This window comes from Zonotrichia albicollis, chromosome 2 (genome assembly GCF_047830755.1).
Source record: "Zonotrichia albicollis isolate bZonAlb1 chromosome 2, bZonAlb1.hap1, whole genome shotgun sequence".
Lineage (NCBI taxonomy): Eukaryota > Metazoa > Chordata > Aves > Passeriformes > Passerellidae > Zonotrichia > Zonotrichia albicollis.
Genome location: NC_133820.1, coordinates 75,376,156 through 75,397,250, shown reverse-complemented (window position 1 = coordinate 75,397,250; position 21,095 = coordinate 75,376,156).

Sequence of the window (21,095 nt, the reverse complement as noted above, 5' to 3'; positions counted from 1 at the left end):
TTATGAGGAATTCAATTATCAAATGTCAATTTGATTTTATTTATAGATAGGAGGTAGATAGATTGACAAGCTTCTACCTAGCTAAAATTATGATTTTATCTCTGTGATTTATATAAAATTCTTTATTTTTTTCAAATGCTTTCTAAATATTGAAAATAAACCATGTTTTGTGACACAAATCTACCTACAAAAGTTAATGTTCAAAGAAGAATGTGTGATTTTTGTGTGAATAAGTCTTTTATCAGTTTAGTTGATGATACATGTTTTACCACATGTATTTCCCTGGCAAGGAGACGAATAAGTAATTTCATAATTTTCTTGATGTTATAGTTCTGCATGCAGGTTTGTGTATGCAATTATATTCTGAGGACTAAACAAGAAGTATACAATATGTTTAATGGGGCCTATTTAAGATTTTATAAACCTTGTTTTTCAAACAAATATCAAATGGGTTCTTTGGTAGTGATTCTATTGCCAGCATGCAAGTGAAGGCATGATCAAAGAATGACAGAATAGTTTAGGCCTAGAATAATCTTTAGGTTAAAGTTCATCTAGTTCAACTCCCCTTCCATGGGCAGACACTTCCCACTGGAGCAGGCTGGTCAGAAGCCCATCCCACCAAACCTTGAACACTTCCAGGGATGGGGAGTCCGCAAGTTTTCTGGGTGACTTGGTCCAGACTCTCACCAACCTAAAGTGAAGAATTTCTTCCTAGTATATATTTTAAACTTCAAGCTGATGCATTTTCAGTTGCTTTTAGAATATGTCAACAAATCTGGCAAAGCCAGTCACCCTGGCACAAGGGATATGTGTACTTCTGGAGCAAGTATGTGAGCAAGGAATTGGAAGCCAAAGAGGATACTGTGGGGCAGCTCAGCTTGTGCTAGACACCTACATTTAGGAGACTGAATCTCCCATTCATTTGTTTGGTTTTGTTGTTTTGGGCTTTTTATGGTTTTTTGTGTTTTTTTTTTTTTTTTAAGTATTTGTAGCATATTCCACAATTTAGGAGAAGTTCACCTTTTGTGTTAGAATTAATGTCACATTAAGAGTTACAGCAGTTGTTCAGTAGCAGTTTAACAGTTATTTTAGATTGTCATAGTTGCTTTATCACCTCTCTGTTTATCTAAAACAAGCAAGTGGAGAAAAAAATGGCTCACCACTCAAGTAGAATTTGAATGGAATACTGAATTTATTTTATTGCTGGTAATTAATTTCTTATAATTCCATATGCAGTGTAATGGTGTGAGTTACTTTGTAACTCAAAACTATTTGTGGCAAAACAGATGACAACAGGACATAAACTTTTACTAGCTTAGCTGCATATTTCCTCATCTGTTCTCTTGTGTGGACAGGCTATTTGTTTTTGTATGCAAATGTTCTCAGTGACTGGGTAAATTGTATAGAGAATTAGGTATCATTCACATTTAGGCCACAACATTTTTCTAGTGAGAATTTAGAATTGAAAAGAAAGCAGAATTGTCAAGAGAGGTCCAGGAAGGGATAAACAGGAGTCAGGCACTTAACCGATACATTTTGGAAGAATGATGAAAAAAGTCTATACAGTTAAATTATTTCTCTTCTTTCCCAATGATAGGGATTTTAGTCTTCTTTGTAACCTCTAATCATTTAGGAATGACATCTACAACCTAGAAAGAGTCAGAATTTATTCAGAAATTTTAGGGGTATAGGTGCATACCTTAAAATACTGAATCCTATTATTTTTACATCCTTCCAGGAAACTAAAATTAAATGGCAAAAAAAAAAAAAACAAAACAGTAACTTTGCCTTGCTAGACTATTAAAGATATATCACAGATGAAAAAGTTTTAAAAAATTTCTCATCTGAATTCAGTAAAAATCAGTTAGAGTATTATAGTGATTTTCATAGATGTGGCACACAGCCTAACACATCACAACTAAAGCTTCACTACTATAATTTGCTCAAAAGTTCAATATTTCAAATATATTCCAGCATTTTTTAAAACTGTGTTTTTCTTAAAGAACAATGCTATCATATTTTGATGTCTTTCAGTTTAATCACAAAAATTCCAGTAATTTGATTTCAATATTTTTGATTTGTTATGCATGACACATCCTTCAAAGTAAGAGCCATGAATATGTAAGATCATTTAGTGGTTTTTCATTTACACCCTCATGAATTACTCTGATTACATATGAGTGATTGCTGTGTGTTTTAAATTTCTAGAAATAATAGGCAAATTTGATAATTTAAAATTATTGGATATGTTGCAACACTAGTGAGCTAATATGTTTGATGGACAGCATTAATTGGCTTAATAACAAGGGAGATGACTGGATTTAAATTACATGTTTTCAGTGTCCCATTAGGATGTTTGGCCAAGCCATAGAGACAGATATTCAAGTTAGGAAACAAACATAGCAGTCAGTGTTTGGAAGACTAAAAAACTATCCCTTTTATTTCTTAGGTTTCTGGGACACATCTTTACATGAGAATAAAATAACTTTTTTCATTACTTTCTTATTTTTAGTGTCCTCTCACTTCAAATTGAACTGTATTTGATGAACAGTTCGTATCTCAAAAGTGATGCTGCCCAATGTTTCAATGAAAATCTGTGTTGGTATGTTTTCAAAAGTTCCATTAAAAAATCTTGTCAGGCTGCTGGCTAGATGTAATAAGTGGCTTGGGAGCAAACAGAGTACTTTTTGTTTTAAAGGAAGAAGGGCTGACAGTTTTTGTTTATCTTTTCCACACCTTCAATTTTACCTATTTGAATAGTTTAGCAAGCTACAGTTTATATTATCCTGGCTACTATGTTACCTAGTACTTTATAAAGTGTCAAGAGAACAAACAAGGGAACTGTCTGACAATAGTTATTCGAATTTTACTGAAAAGCAAAATTCCTATAGATTGCCATAACTGAGTCTCGTTTCTTCCTGCCAGTATAAGAAACATCAGATGACAGAATGTAATGAATATATAATCTTCTAAGTTTTGATTATTCTGCATGTCAAATTTTTTTTTACTTTCAATGGAGACCTGTCTGATTTCCTTGCCTACTAGTTCAGCCTGTTGGTCCTGAAGTAATGGGAGAGGAGAAGAAAATAAAGGCATAAATAAAAGGAAAATAAGATTTTGTCTCCATACACCAATACAAGGAAATGGAATGAGATAATCGAGAGAAAATTGCATTTGCTAAAATATTTCTTCGGAGATGACTTCAGAGCCAATTGTCTAACTCCCTTCCCAGAATACTCTGATTGAATTTGATCATCCAGTTTAAAATGTCAAAAAAAAAAAAAATCTATTTTGGATCTTGGCAGAATATGAGGGTTTTATCATTTGCAGGGTCCACATTCAAATTAAAAAGGGGGAAAGATATTGTGCTTTATTGTATTGCTGTTTTGATACTGTTATTTTAAGACAGGAAAAAGTAATTTCTCTTAAATAATATATTTTGATACAACAGCATCTTCCCAATTTCCCCGGCTTCTCCCCTAGCAGGGCAGCATAGGAGCTAAAATATAAACAACTGGCTCTTCCACTGTTTGAGAAAACAGCTTTGGCACAGACTCTTCCATTCCCAAGCATATCATCTAATATTAACCTGATGGCAAGGAAATTCTATAATGAGATAAAAACATTAATTTCAATACATTTTAATGCTTCACTGTGCTCACATTTCCTATTTTGTTGTTGGGTGGGTGAGATTATGTGTTGTGGGAAACCGGTGTCATCCTATTTCCTTTCATTAAAAATTTTTAAAGATAATTAGAACATGGGCCCCGTTATTTCAGATTAATTTTGTAATTTTCTTGGTGGATTCCAGTTAGATTTGTCTCAAAAAATCACTGAATAGCTGAACACAGGCAGTTTCCTCAGTGTTTCTTGCTCAAGTTGTAACTTCCCTCAGTGGCTTTGTGAGAATCTCTGCTAATTTACTGAGTGATTCCTATGACTGTATAGGGTGAATGCATTTTAAAAAGGTACAAGAGATAAAAAAATAGAAATTCCACAGTGTTCAGAGTATTAAAATCTCCTTTAAATTTAACATTTGTTACTGTTATTTAGCAAATTCTAGACTTGTGTGAAAAAAAAAATTAGGAGATGCTGTTTGCAAAGATTAACATTTCTAGGGAATTAGATGTGTGAACAGGAAAATCTCAGTTTCATATGTCAGGACTTTAAAGAGAAACTGAACTCCAAAGCTGGAGGATATCTAGCTCCCACCTTTTTTTTGTAATTTTTTTTGGTTCCAATTCTATTCACATTTTATTAACACAATATATGTCTGCCAAACAGTCTTTTGGGATACAATGCTGAACTACTTGTTTTGGGAAAATTGGAAGTTACACTTCTGTGTGAAGGGCAATTTTTTTCCCATTATTTGATTCATTAATATGTTACTTCTATGTCAGAATTATATCATCTTCATTATGATTGAAAGTTTAATTGGTTGTAGAACAGCCAATTTTTTAAATGATTTTTTTATTGTCACACAAATCTAAATGATGGTAACAACAATTTTAATTGCAAGACTGCACAGGAAGCCTGGTTTTATGTGTGTATATATATAGTTTTTCATTCTCAAGTCAGCGTAGGTCAAAATACCTTAAAATATGTTAGAACTTTTTTAAACGGGTATTTATAAGTTTGGATATAAATTAATTCTGAATTTTAAATAAGAAAGCCTTATAAATGAAATTAAAAAGCCTTTTATAGAAGTCAGAACTAAGCAACAAAATGCAGTTCAATAAATTTGCTCTTATTTTTGCAAGGTAATTTATTTGATGGTACCACAACTTTGACAAGTATTCTGGCAAGAACTGGAAGCTTCACACCCTTACAGACTTTTCTGTCAACATGCTTAAGTTTCAAAGCATCTGTCAGTATCAAGCATTAGTTCATAAATACATAGTAATTGAGAATGTTTAATATTCATTAGCTAAGTAAAGTGACATTCGTCTATCAAGATGCTGTCTAAAACTTAGGCACATAATATAAACGATTTGTCTGGATGTCCTCTAAAGTCAGAGGAAGGGGGCATCTTGCAGAAGGCAGCATTCACACTAAATGCAATTGACAAAGCAAGGAGGGTTGAATCATTTTCCACAGGAGGTTCTGTAGGTAATTGAATGACTGCTGTGCACTACCAGTGTAACTTCTATATAGCTATAGGCCAGATTAATCCCACTATTAATTACTCATTATTTCACTATTACATACTTTAAAGATACTACAAATATCTGACTTTAAAAAATCCAAGTGTCTTTCCAAATGTATTGTTCCAAGGTATTTTCTCAACGTTATCTTTTCTTGTTAACATTTTTGCTGATAAATCTGACTGTTCTCAGGATATTTTACAAACAAATGGTGCATCTGTATTCATCTTCAAATGTTATGCATTGAGTGTAATTAAAGGCAAGGCATTTCAATGCCCAGGAAAAGACAAGGTATTCATATAAATACAGAGAATATGCAGAAGTACTGTAAAAACTTTTTTTTTTTTTTTTTTTAATAGGGCTATAAGCTTCTGTGTGTCTGAAAATGAGTGAATTACAAAGCCTATGGATTTAGGAATAAACTTTCCTGAGATTTAGCTTTTTGACTCCTTTTTATTTTTCTTGTTATAGTGTGCCATCTTTACTTCCTGCATGTTGCCCTGTATCTTCCTTTGCAACTCCTACCACAAGTTACTGAAACTCAAAGATAATGATGTGGTTTTCCTTTGTCTGTATCTTCTTTCCATGCCATAGGGGCATACATTCATCAGTGACATGTCCAGAGAAGGGCAATGAAAATTGGTGAAGAGCCTGGAGCACGAGTCTTAGGAGGAGCAGCTGTGGGGGTTGGGGCTAAATAGCCTGGAGAAAAGAAGGCTGAGGGGTGACTTTTTTGCTCTCTACACCTACCTGAAAAGGGGGGGGTCAGTCTCTTTTCCCAGGTAACCACTGACAGGATGACAGACCTCAAGCTGCACCACTGGGGAAGGTTAGTCTTGCTATTAAAAAAAAAATATCCTCACAAAAAGAGCTGTCAAATATTGAAACAGACTGCCCAGGGAACTGGTGGGCTCTGTGCCTGCACAGAGTTTTTACCCTTTCTTAGCAACATTTTCCCCAAGGCACCATCATCTTGGCTGAGGGACTCAGATGTGCCCTGAAATGGTAGATGATCTTAGATTGGTGAATGATATTAATGAACTTCTTGTGTTAGAGAATGCATGCAATTTTAAAGAAAAGTTTTGCATTTTAAGCCAATTTTCTATCATATCATATTCTATGGAAAACTGTTTATCATGACTGCTGTTTTCTATATTTATTTCATCTGGTTTGCTTTCAGAATTCTTACAAAATATTGTTATCCTTTTTAGGCTTCTGTAAGCCATATTTTTTTAAACTTATGAATAATTATAGTAATGCACAGAATTTCAAAAGCAATATTGTAATAGTTGTAATTTGACATTTTTATAACTTATTGCTCAGCATGAATAAAACATTAAAATTTGTTATACAAATAAACTCACCAATTTTCAGACATTTAGAATGGGGAGACAAAAGGTAAAATACCAGCCTGGTTATGTTGTATAATTATGACTGAAGCTGCTTAATGTTGAAATTTACTTTGAAATGCTATATTTTCAGATATTTATTTTGAAAATACTCAAGTTCAGTTTTGGTAGGCATGCATGAAAAGTCAAACCTTTGAAGATACAATTTCCTGTGTGCTTTAATTTCTGAAATCAGCAGGCATTCAATTTAGACTTGTGAACATATCCTCACAGAATTTAATGACTTTAAACACGGGGGAGAAAATGTATAAATACTATTGTTCAGTTATTTTTATACAATACTTTGAGTAAGGATTTACTTGGGCCTTCCTCCAGGTCTGCCAACATTACTGAGGATCCAAACCCCAAGTGGCTGAATGACAGGATTTAGAAAAAGGTTTAGAATGGGCTATTCTCATCAACTCATAGAATCTCTGAGTAAGGGGGAAGGAAAGGCTTCCCCAGAACTTACACATGCAGCAGCTCAAGCATTCCAGTATTTTGTGGCATTTCTAAAACATCCATAACCAGGACAAAAAAAAAAAAAAGAAAAGTCAGCAAAATAAAATAAAAAAATTAGCATAAAACCAAAGAAAACAAAATGTCTATGTCAAAAATCACTTATGAAATATATCTGTATTTACAAAAATATTACAAAATATGTAGTGGCAAACCCACTGGAAAATATTTAGCATAAATTAGTTAAGGAAGATTAGAGAACAAGAAAAAGGAAACTTATAATTTGTGAGCACATTAGATTTCATCAACACCGATAAAAATTGTGTAATGAAAACAAATGCATATGCTTTAAAACTTGTATTGTTTTAACAGTTTCTAATATTTGCATTCCTTTAATGAATGGATATATATAAATCTTTTCATCAAAAACAGTGGAAAACATTTAAAATTAAGGCAATTAATCCTTTTTAATCCTTAAAAACACATGGTAATATGATATCAGAGACAGTTTTTAATATTGCATCAATCAATAAAACCATACTAACAGAATTCCAGGTAAGATTACTTCTCTTTTGTTCTTTTGTTATAGAAAAAAAAAGATTAAAAGATTGGTTCATATACTTTAAAACATTATTTTCCAACATATTTTAATTACTGTGATGAAAGGTAGACAAACAATAGCTGCCATTCTTGATTTATACCATTGAAGTACAGATGAGAAAGAAAAAAGTGATCTTTCTTCTCTGTCATTTCTGTTTGCTGATCCTCAGAATATCTAAAATTTCACACACGAATTGTATTCTTTTATTTTAATAAACTTATTAATAAGGCAGGGGAAAAAAGTAAATAGGCAGAGAAAAAGTCATATCTTTAGAACAGGGAAAGACAAAAATGCATTTAAAAATATTTTTAAAAATCTCCTGTAAGATGCGGTCTAGTGTATGCTTTTATTGACTTCATATTTCTCAGGAGTTAGTGTTGCAAACTGAACAAGAATTTATAGTTTGCTATGGGAATATTCTGAACACTATTATATGTCTACATGTGTATAGAAAGTAAGATTGTATCACTTGAAAAGTATAAACTTTTTTGACCTTACAAAAAAAAATGAATTATTAGTAGGAAATCACAGAATATTCTGAATTGAAAGGGACCCACAAGGATCATCAAGCCCAGCTCCTTACCTTGCACAGGACCCTCCCCAAGAGTCACACCATGTACCTGAGAGCACTGTCCAAATGCTCATTGAGCTCTGTCAGGCTGGTGCTGTGACCACTTCCATGGGGAGCTGTTCCAGTGCCCAAGCACCCTCTGGATGAAGAACCTTTTCCTGATACCCAACCTAAACCTCCCCTGAGAGGGCATTCCCGCAGGTCCTGTCTCTGGCCACCAGAGAGAAGAGATCAGTGTCTGCCCCTCCTGTTCCCCTCACAAGGAAGTTCTAACGGTTTAGTGATAAATTCATTTGTATATATAAATCAACAAGAACTTGAGTAGTCTAGATTGAAAAACTAAAATGTTTAACAAACGGATATTGAAATCTTAGTCAGAAATTAAGATAAATGACGAGCACACATAGCTTAATGTAGGAAACATTATTTAATTTTACCCACCTTGAACTGCTCATAATAAACATTTCAGGTTGTGAATCATACTTTTATCTGCCAGTTATGACAAATATGTTTGTTTAAAAATAAACACTTTGCGCAATAACTACTCACAGTCTAGCTTCACTTTTAAATATGTTGCTCTAGGCTACTTTGCTGCTGGGTTGAAATTTAATCTGTTGTTTTACCAAAGATATTAATGAATTGATATAATGTTTTTTCTTCTTGCTCACCTCAAAATATTTTCTGAAAGAATGCAAAAAATGTCTAGTAAAATATTTTTAACTGGAAGACAGTTATATATGGATATTAGAAATATCCATATATACTCATATCAATATATACTGTACATATCCATATATGCTCAGTTGCACTGCCATGCATACACCAAGCATAGCTTAAATTTCTGTAGCCCATTGATTTTAATTTAGTTATCCAAACTTTGTTTGTGATAGGGCAGAGTAAGACAACACCTATTCTAGTTTTTGGCTGGGGAAGAGTTAATTTTCTTCATATTAGTATGTATGGAACTGAGTTTTGGATTTGTGATTGTGAAATATTTTTCATAGCACAGGAGTGTTTTATTCACTTCTGAACAGCACTTCAAGGACTTCTCTGTGTCTCACCCCACACTACCAGTGAGGAGTCTGGGGCACACAAGAAGCTGGGACAGGACACAACAAGGACAGCTGCCCTCAGCTGTCCAAAGGGATATTCCAGACCCTATGATGTCATGCTTAGCATGAAAAATTGGGAGGAAAGGAAGGTGGGTTGTTTGGAGCAGAGATGTTTGTCTTTCCAAGTCACCATTATATGTGATAGAGCACTGCTTTCCTAGATATGTCTGAATACTTTCCTGCCCATGGGAATGAATGAACAAATTCCCTGTTTTTCTTGTTTTGGCATGCTGGATCTATTAAACACTCTTTATCTCAAACCATGAATTTTCTCTCTTTTGCCCTTCCGATTCTCCTCCCATCCCACTGGGACAGAGAGAACAATCATCTCTCTGTGGATTAGTTCCCAGCTGGGGCTAAACCACGATAACAACCATATATGTGATATCAGGAATTTATTGTCAGTCTAATTAAAAAAAAATAACCATGCAGTTGAAATGCCGCCAATTTTTGGTACTGTTAATCCTGATATAGTAAATCAATACTGACAGCCCACAATTACCTTAAATTGATCCAAATTTAAAAAAAAACAAACCAAAACCAAACAAAAAAAACATGCTAGGAATGATGCAAATAAAATCAATTAATACCTGCTATCATTATTTCTCTAATCCCAAGCCTGATGGGTCTACACTAACAGGAATATCAGTTTGGCACCATCTTGGAGCTCCTCCTCAAGAAGACTGTGATGTTAATGTGGAGATTTACTACATTATTTTTGTGAACAGAAGCACAGTTTCAATATTGTGGGGTATTAGGGTTGATCGGTTTGGGTGTTAGGAAGTTTTTTTCATATTCTGGCTGATTTTTGTTGGAGTAATTTCTGTGTATTTTCTAAATTTCTTTACACCTTCTTTCTTCATCATCCTGCAACCTGGTGCATGCTAGAAATATTAGATGCTTTACATTTGTCCTTTTCATAAACCCTGAATTTTTTTTTCCCCCAATTTCTTAGTTTGTGAGCAGGGTTGAGTTTTTGGACACCCTGTGACTTCCCGCATCATCCTATGCTCAGATATTTGAAACCTCTGATATCATCCCATGCCTGTACTCCGTTATTCAGCTGCATTATAGGGATTATAGGTAGGCAATTTTACACAGCATAACTACCTTTCTTTGGTATTTATGTCAAAATTATTAGCAAGAAGCATTAGGGCATCCAATTATAGAAATCTAAGCAAAAATTAGACAAATTGGACAAATTTTGTTTTAGCCACCTGGTCTTTAGACAACTGTTACAACTAAGCAAGTTAAAACAAACTGCAAACTAGCTAACACAAGTTCAGTCAGAGCTTGGCAAGTCCAGAATTTTAGCATATGCTAATAAAAACCCTGTCAATTGATACTAATAGAGAGCATTATACATATCAGACTGCAGGGCTACACACTGAACTCCCTCCTTGTGCTTTATAAAAATCCCTTCCATCATTTGCCTGATGAATTAAAATGGCTTATGAATGAAAGTTGCATCTAGTATGCAGCCTTATACCTCCATTACAAGGAAAAATGGGGATGTTATGTTTTTCTCTGTTGATCTCTCAAGCAAGAAAAAAATTATTTTCAGAAATTTTTCATTATATTGTGCAGGATGTTAATTTTTATGGCTGGAGGACATAAAGATATGCAACACAGTCAGTCTGAATACACAGTGAAGCCAAGGTATACCTTAAAATGTCATTGGAGCTCTTGGAAAAAGGTCAGATTTTTATGTTAGTAGTCTGTGTTGAGAGACTTAATCTGCCTCAATTCTTTAACAAAACTGATCATGGTACTTCCAAGAAAAGGTCCATGTTTTTTCCTAAGCCAAAGAATTGCCAGTAACCAGCAAAAATTTGATGAGAAACTAAATAAAAGCAGAAAGTATGTGCACAAGTGACTTTTGTTGTTAAATAAAAGTATTATTTCTAGGAAGATTTGATGACTGCTCCATATTATATTAAATTGTATCTGACACCAGCAGATGATTTTGCATAACAGGGGCTGGTGTTAGTTTAGAACCATACTAGGATTTCAAGAGGTCTGGAGAAAATGGTGAATCTGTAATTTTTCCTAATCAGTTCTGGAAACTTGCCCACATTTTTAAAGTGAAAATGTAAATCAGTGTAAGAATGAACCAGCTTTTATCTGTGATTCAGTGAAATATTTCAGAATATTTGGGCAAGAATATGTCACAGGATACCATCAGAAAGACATTACTAGAGTAAAGACATTACTAGAGTATAACGTCTCTGACTTCCTTGCATGCAAATCAAATTCTGAGCACTGAACTGATTGAGAAGCATCAAAAGAAAGATGATAATCTTGATATATGAGTCCAACTAAATCTGTAAGTTATATGGGAATTGTCTTTGTATTCTCATGACTACTGTGGCTTCAGAAGTCTGAACATTTCTATTCTTTGCTCACCTCACCTAATATGTACATATTTTGACAAATAAAATGGCAAAAGCAAAAACCTTTCCAAGATCTGCAAAGCCAGCTCAAGAAGCTGAGTATACTTGGATCTCTGTGATGATGCCAGCTCCATTTTGCCATAGTTACATTTACGCTATGGAGTTATTTCAATAGTAACTCCTTCCCAGCCATCTCTCATTCCACTAGATTCAACCCTTTAAAAGAGATGAAAGGGCAATAGAGCACTTTTCAATTTTTTTTTTCACATTTAGATTATTCATAAGATAGCAAAAATGATACATTTATATAAATAAGTATACTCTGCCTAGATATATAAGTACGAGATACTTAGAGAAACTCAGTGAGAGAGAATGTAAGAAGTGGAGGAGAAGGAAGAAAAACCCAATGAAAATAAAACCATTATGGCATTAAACTCAGTATATGGTTGTCTCCTGAGTACAGCTGAGATTTGCTTACCTAGTGGATAAATTTTAATTGTTGTTGCTGAATGTATTCTTTCTGACCCAAGATGTCACATCACTCTGTGGCTGAAGCAATGTTTGCTAAGTTATTCTGGCATTAATCACATTTATTGTTTGCAGGACCACAATTCTCTTATTTATGGGCACTACCCTGGGGAATGCAGGTCACTGTTATCTAACAGTGGAATCTACAGCTGCTCTTGCTGACTTCAATTTGAGTCTTACTTCCTCAACAGAGGTCATATAGAAGCAATTGAAGTTAATTTTATGAGACATCTGTTATATTTGTGGTTATACTCGTTCTTCAAGATTGCCCTCTAAAGCAGCAGTTACTAAAAAAAAAAACCCAGGCACCATAAGAGAGAAAAAAACCTAACAAATAAAAGACAATAACAGAAATTATCTCATGACTTCTATTTAACATGACAAAGTAGGAAATTATTTTAAATGAAGAATCCCATAATTTGGGGCATGAAATTTTTATGTGAAAGACACAACTCTGAAACATTTCACTCTTTCAAATCTGGAAGAATCCACTGACTGTTAAAACACTGCAATACCAAAAAATAGAATTGTCAAATACCTAAACAATATATCTACAACTACAATGGTTTTAGTTTTAAATTTTTTTTCCAAATTCCTATTTAATTTTGGTTTGTATTAGAGGATTATAAATTTATGCTTGGAAAATGAAAAAAATAAAATTTTGAATAGAGTTGTTTTCTTTTGTTATTTTTTGTTTTTTTTCTCCATGGCTTTGGAGTTAACATGACTTTTTCTTCGTATGAATTATTAAAAGTATAGAAAGAAGCAAGAAAAAATTTAAAAATTATATACTCACTACAAAGAAAATTGTCCTCTGAATATAAGCATCTTGCTACACTATTTTTTTTTCTCCTAAAATGTTGATGTCTGCTTTGAGTTTGCAAGCCAAAACAGCCTATATTATCTATAGGCATTTCTCAGGGGAAACTTTTTTTCGCCATCTTTGTTTATTAAAGAAACTCATACACCAAAAATCCCATCTTCAGTGCAAATGCCTAAGATGAAAATCTGAGCCAAATTTTGTCAATTTCATCAATGTAAAAAATAGCAATAAGATATTCAGATATTGAAGTAGTAGTTATTGATGAACAGTATGGTCCCAGAAGGCAAACTTAGATGGACAAGTGGTTGCAGTGCAGTATTGCCTCAAAATTAGGATTTCAAGTATGAGTACCTTTAGTTTTTAAAGTTTTTTTTCCGTAGGTCTATTTACCCACTTCTTCTTAAGATGTGTAAATCTTGCTGGGTCTGTTTTCTCTCTTATGCATGTTGCTATCATTTGATTTTTCTTCCTTAAAAGAGTTACACTCCAATATTTTTCAAAGTTTCTATTTATAAATGTCTTCCTTTACCATTCCCCAGCATTTTCCCCCCAGTTATTCTGCATATAAAACTATCTGCACACTGAAGTATTTATTTTTATTTTCCTATATAATTTTTTGGAGGGCGAACAAAACACACATGGCTGTCTGTCAAAACAGTCTTCTAGGACATAAATGCAAGTTTTTTTTTTTTCTGATGGTATCAGTAAAAATACCATTAAGCTTAAAAGAAAAAGCATAATTTCCACAAAATTTTCTCTCATCATAAGTAGTGTCAGTTATTAACTTTTATATGTATTTGATTATTTCAGTTTCTTCATAAATAAGAAGTCTTTTAATTTTTCCTAACACTTCCATTTGGACAGGCCAACAGCAAAATGACTCTACCCAGCTCCTTTTTCCAGCCTTCTTTATCATATTATCAGAATTTTCCTGGGAGTTCAAAATGTAAAAAATCCCACTTAACGCATTGTTCCATTCCCACCACTGCTCTGATTGGTTTTGCTACACTTATCCCTTCCTGACATGCATTTGTCACTACAGATGTGGTTTATTTGTAGGTATCTTGTATTTTGAGCTGGAGACCAAGGTACTGTTTAGTCTAGATCTAATTTTCTTGCGCTAGTTCTCCTTCATATCTCTTTTAACACTAGATTTGCTTCAAATGGCTCATTGCTTCTTTAGTAAATTTCCTAGACAGTATCACTCTTATTTTCACACCCCGCTCAAGCATCACTCTAAATTTCATATTTGAAAAGCAAACATTTTGAACATGTAGTTTTGGCTTTGAGCTTGTTTAGGTTTGGGTATTTTCTTTCAGATTCAGACTTTTGAAATTCTAAATGGGGCTGCTCCAAATTGAACCTATGAAGTATACATCACTACTTCGTTATTTAGTTACCTGAGAAATACCCATATTTTGGACAAACTTAAATTTTAGACATCACCTACACTAAGGAACCTATAATTTCATAGAGGCAATGAATATATTGAGTTGGAAGAGCCTCACAAGAATCATTGAATCCAACCCCTGGTATTTCACAGGTCCATCCCAAGGATCAAACTATATGCCTGAAAGTGTTTCTTAAATACTTTTTGAACTGTGTCAGTCTCAGCACTGTCACCAAGGCTCCCCGGTGAGACTCCTCCAGTGCCCAACCATCATCTGCATGAGGAATCTTTCCTAATATCCAATATAAATCTCCCCTGACACAGCTACATGCCATTCCCTCAGGCCCTGTCACTGGTTACCAGAGAGAAGAGATCACTATCTGAGATTTGAATATACATTACCTGCATTTCATATATCAGCTGTATGCTTACCCACCACTGCACATGGAATCATTCTGGTTGAAGTGTTTCCACATTCTGAGGATGCATCTGCATGTATCACTTGCATCCACATCACCTGTTTGCCAAGAAAGCACTTTAACTGCCAAGAGATTCTGCATTACTCATTAAATATTTTCTATTACAACACCCTTCTTGTTAGGACCAAATAAGTTTAGAAATATGTGAAATGTACAAACTGAATTGGATCATGTTAGAATTATGATTATGACTATGAATGTGCAATTAGGTCTTCCTGCATGAAGGAAAGGATATGAACACTTGTTTTAGGTTGTATGGAGATAAACGTTATATGATACAATTCTGTGAAACAGTGACAAAGAATGGAAACCATGTCCCTGAAACAATCCTAGGTCCATCTGGCCCATGACACCAAGGGACATCTTGGGAAGGATGTAAGAAGGCGGCAATCAGGAAAGATACTTCCTCTAACCATTTATGGAGATTGTGTTACACAGTTGCCATATAATTACTGCATAATGACTTAACTAACTGCCTAAGTACACAACTGATGAAATAAACCAACATCCTGTTTAATAAGAGTAATCAGTGGTGGATGGTCTCAAAAAGATCTGGGGAAAGGGAAATAAATGTCATAAATTCAGAATGCTTTGAATTTCAGAGGGGAAATTACAGTTGAAGAGTTTTCCACTCAAGTTTCATTTAGATTCCAACACAATTTTCTCCTAATTTACTACTACTTGTTACATGAGCATGTACAAGAACTATACAATCTTTATTTATATTTTCCTCTTCTATTTTATGCTGTAGGTAAATCTCTGGACTATCATAGACTCATCATTTTCTATACTCTTTATTATCACCTCCTCTTCCAATGACTTTCCAAACTGGTTAAACTCCTAATATAAGGAAATTAAGACAACAATTATCCCTCTCTGATATATATACAAGGAACAGTAATCACAGTCATCCACATTAAAGGATAATTATTGTTCCTGCATTCAATCCAATTTTCCTCTACTTTGTCCCACTTATATTCTGCCAACAGTGTTTTAAGATCCCTATAAGGCTTCTTCAGTGTTTCCTTTTTGAATAATCTTTTTTTTTCCCCTTCATTAACAGTCTACTCTGCTTATATTCTTCCATCTGCACTTACCATGCAGGTATTACAAGTTTTTTAACAATTGCCATTTGGAACAACATTCCCTTGCTTCTCTGCTTCATCAGCTTGCCATCTCATTTTACATTTCAAACATATCTTTCTCCATTGACTGTCTGTCTTATTTTTTATCTTGCTCTAACACTACTCTCTCTTTAGATTTACAAATGAACTCTGAAAAAGTAGATATGAGAATCATGGTGTTATAATATGGTAAATGTTCAGAAGAATTTGTAACACTACCCACTATCACAGGTTTTGATTGTTAGCTTTAATTACCTACATAATTTCAATGTGCTAACATAAAAGGCAACTGAAGAAAAGCCATGCAGGCATCATGATCTCAGTTCAGTTGCCCATGTATTTCCTAACAAATGTCATTTGAGATGTCCTATATTATTCCACCTGGCTTCCAGCTGCCACTTCAGAATGGTTTCTGTCTCCACAATCATATGTGCCAGCTGTCTCTGAACCTTTTAGAAAACCTCAGATGTGACAAAAAATGCTGTGTTCAGGCAGCTGAACTGATTTCTAACTGCCAAAATCTAAACTGAACTGATTCACAGACACCTCTGCTACAAGATGGCCTTGACCCAGTTTCCAATATTAAGTTATCAGATGGCTTTTCCAATAGTGAACTAGTCTTAAAGCTACAAGATGGCCTCGACCCAATTTCCAATATTAAGTTATCAGATGGCTTTTCCAATACCATTATTATGTCCTGATCTTCAGCTCCTGCTATGTCAGGTCACAGGTCTCTTCTATGTTCTAATTTTTGTGACATATAGATGTATTAGGCTAGGGAGCTTGGAATTACTTCCATGTGTCTAGATGTATCTATAAATCAATTGTAATGACATTTAGACATCAAATTTAGTAGTCAAATACTGGTAGATAACCTCCTTTGAGTTCCTCATGAGAAATATGTTTTCATAGTAGCCTAAATGTGCCCAAGTAATGAACCATTAGAATTTGGGACAGTGCTGGGGAAGAAGTATTAATGAAAATCTTTCCTGCTCAGTAGATTAAAAATAAAAATTTCATGTTGGTAGAAGGAAAGGTGGACTTTACATTTCAGGCATAAATGGTAGAGGGAGATATTGGAATGCCTTCTAGAGTGAGAAACCATAGGAAACTAAGAACAGCTGTGAATCAGACTACAGGAATTTCTGGTATATGTAAAATGAACAAAACTTGAAGGAGTGTTGTGACTTAATTTTTTGTTCTTTAATGAAATAAAAAAAAAACAACAACACTGTTGTTCCCTTTTTAATATGTAGCTGTATAGTTCAGACTTGGAAGTTTATTTTCTGAAGAAAATTTATAATAAAAAGTGTCCAAAATGAAGTATTTCTTACAGAGAATCATATTTTAATACATAGACAGCTTATTAGGACTAAATGTTACCCTAACATAAGAAATAATATCTTTATTATTTTAAACAGCTAGCATTATATATACATGCATTCATATATTAATTTTAACTTTTTTCACTTTTTTTTCTTTAATACTTTAATCACACATTGGTTCTGATTTTCATTTATAGTCTCTCTTAGTTCCACTGTTTTAAGACTTTTTGCTTTTGAAAGTTTTCTGTTCCCAAGCTTGCCATCTTTACTAGACCCCACTCCAGAACTGCATTCCTTCTGCCAAGGCCTTTTATTCCAAAGTGTCTGCTTTTGATATCTTTTTCTCCATCATCTTCTCCTCTGTTCTGATGTAGCTTAAATGTTAACATTACACCTAAAAAGAGTGGTTTAATATCTTACTTTAAAACTAGCAGAAGAAAGCAGGGCATATCTATGGCTTATATTAAAAAATGATACAGTTATAGGTCATATAGGTGAAATTAATAAAATCCTTGCAGTACTAATTTTTCTCCAATTACTGCTATTTTTGTCTTTCTATTTGTTTCAGGTCTCTCTTTGTATGTAGGTTCTATGATAATCAGTACAACTAATATCATGCCCAAATTGAAATTTTCTTTCTTCTCTCTCTATTAATCAGAAAACACCTGATATTTCTTTGTTAGGGAAAGTGTCAGGTATATATATATATATATTTATATAAAGCATTGTCCTACAATAAGTTTTAAAAAATAGTTTATATCCAAGGTCATATACTCTACTTCTGAAAAAAACACGTTGTTGTGCTACAGCTTATGCTACAGCAAAGTAATATTCCCATCATTTTGCATGTTTGTTCCTAATTCCTTTATCCGTCTTTCTCCTCTCAGTCCTTCTTTAGGTAAACTGTACATTTAGCAGTAAACAGAGTAGAAAATATGATATTAATGCAAAAGCTTTATTCTAATGGCATGATTTGCTCTCAGTCTCATTATTTTCTGAATTATAATCACAGCTAATTTAAACTTAATGCACAGGCAATTTCTTAGTACACCCATTTCTACAGCTCCAGAAAGACAATGATGCCAATGCTGAGTTAAGGAAGTGAAGCACAGATTTTCAGCCCACTGAGCAAAGATAAAAATTCATTCATGAGATATTGCAGTGCTGAAAATGAAAAGTCATTCACTATTCATGAAAAATACAAACACTTCAAGGTTTCATTGTAATTTTAATATCTTTTTCTATTAAAAGTACTTATGCATAGATATCTATATTGGTAAAATGATGGTTTTGTGTAGTTGAAATTGCAAGAATTGTGTGAAATGTATACTCAGAAAAAGCCACAATTTGCCTCAAAGGTTAAAAAAAAAAGAAAATCAGGGATCATGAAAACTGTATTAAAAACAGAAACTAAATTGAAATTGTTATAGAAAAATAAATTAGTATTTTAAAGTTTTGCTTTATGTTTTTTTTTATTTCTCACTGTTTCAACAGTGAGGTTTTAGGATTAAGTGTTGGACATTCTGAATCTTAACATAATAGAAGTTGAGTAGTGCTGCTAAGTTCAATAAAACTAAAATTTCAAAGCAAGAGTAATTGAGAAATATATGTAGCAAATCAATACAGAAAGCCACATTCTTTTCATTAACTTTTGCTGTTAAGTTTATCTAGAAAAATACTAAGTCTGAATATTCTGTCCAGTTTTATTTGAAAAGGAATAGAGGATATTAAAATTAGCCCATACGTTTCTGATGAGGAACATGGTGAGCAGGGACTTTGCAGGTAGCATGAAAACAGAAATTATTTATTATGAGGGTGCTGAGGCACTGAAAAAAATTTCCCAGAGAATCTGTGAATAATCCATGCCTGAAAAGATTAATGATCAGGTTGTACCAGAATTGAGAATCTAACTGAGTGGAAGATGTTTCTAACCGCAGCTAGAGCATTGCAAGTAGATGGTCTTTAAAAGACCCTTTAACACAAACCCTTTTATGACTATGGTCTGATTCTATGAAAATTATTTTCTGTTTGAAAACAAGGCCAGTTTTCTGCTTCAGCTGCTTCCTGACACTGTGCTTCACAAGTAAGGTGACCCGGCCATGTCACACATTCAGCAGCCGTGTGGGAGCGCTGTGGTGTGATGAGTGTGGCAACCAGGATGAGCAAACAAAACTTTGACAGTAAATGCATGAGAAGGCATGGAAGAGACCCTAGAGGAGCTGCTCAGACAGCATGGGACTGCTAGGGAGAGACAGTAATACAAAACAAATTACTTGCAGTAGAGTGCAGTTCCTAGCACTGGCTGGACAGTATGTCTCTGCACATTAGAGAGCTCATCCCAAATGAGGGTCCTCAGGGAGGACTTTATCTCTTCAAGTCTCTGACTGCAGGAAACGTCTTGTGCTGCTCTTCGTGTCTGGGGCACCAGCTCCTAAACAGGAACAAACACCTTTCAGAGTCGAACTGACACAGGCTAAGAGCAATTTCATGCATTCATTCACACAGTGAATCATAACAGACCAAATTGTTATATTCTGTCTCATAAACAACACCTTCAGCTCTTGCATCTGAGATTCATGTGATTACTGAACTAAAGACCAGCAAATATATATATATATATATATACACATACATATATATGCATATATATACATATATATATGCATATATTAATTTATATTTCAGGCTGCAAATAGAAAAAAATTATTAATCATATAATGGTGAAACTATGACTTAGAAGGCTCTTTCTTGAAAGCAAAGAAAGGAGAATGCAGGTTCTTTTGATCTTGGATTTGTAAGTTAACACCTACTTTTCTTTCATGACCAAAATTACTGTGTGAAATACATAGAGAAATTTCTATTTGGTCCAAAATCAGTACTTGAATGCAGACTAAAAGCCAATAAAAATCAATAGCCATATAAAGCTAGTTTTCTTGTTTTGAATTTTTTATTTCAAAATTTCCACAATCTATCATTTCCACTATTTCATTAAGTAAAATCATACCAAAATAAGATGTATAAAAACAATATGATGGCAAATGAAATACTATGTTGATGGCTGCCTCTGAAGGAATTTGTATTGTTCTCTTTCTATTCAATGATGATTGGAAGTATTTCTGGTCATTTTGCCCTAAAAGGGATCTATTTAGCAATAGTAATACTTCTACTAAGAATCATAACAACAACAACATCAGCAACAACAATAATAATAATAAACAATCCCCCAGCATTACAATGTCATGGTGTCTTGTAAATATTCTTTAATTCAGGAAAAAATTACAGCTTCTAGTACTATTCATAATACTTTTTTTTTCTCAGTAGCCATGTGTTAGATAATCTGTCCTTACGAAGGACACTCTTACTCTATGTCTTTGCCAGAATCTAGGTGTATGGGGAAATCCCATTGCTAAGATCTGCTAAATGCAGCTGTAAAGCCATATACTGATAAAGGATTCTGTCCTAGTTACAGAGATTGGGAGTTTTGTTTATTCCATACCTGTAGTGGGATGGAATACCCTGCCACAGGATATCTTATCTTTTCTGCCTATCAGCTGGTTCTATTGCTCAAGGCATCTTCCTCCTCACACGAATTTGCTAATTGGTGAAATTGTTCAGTGAGGATAGCTTGTCGGGTAGTGAGTTATTTTGGTGCCATGGAGGTGACACTTCCAGCTGACAAGTACACATCTTGCCTTGAAAGCAACATCATAGGAAGACAACATTAAATTTTTCACTGACAGACACTTCACTTTACAAAC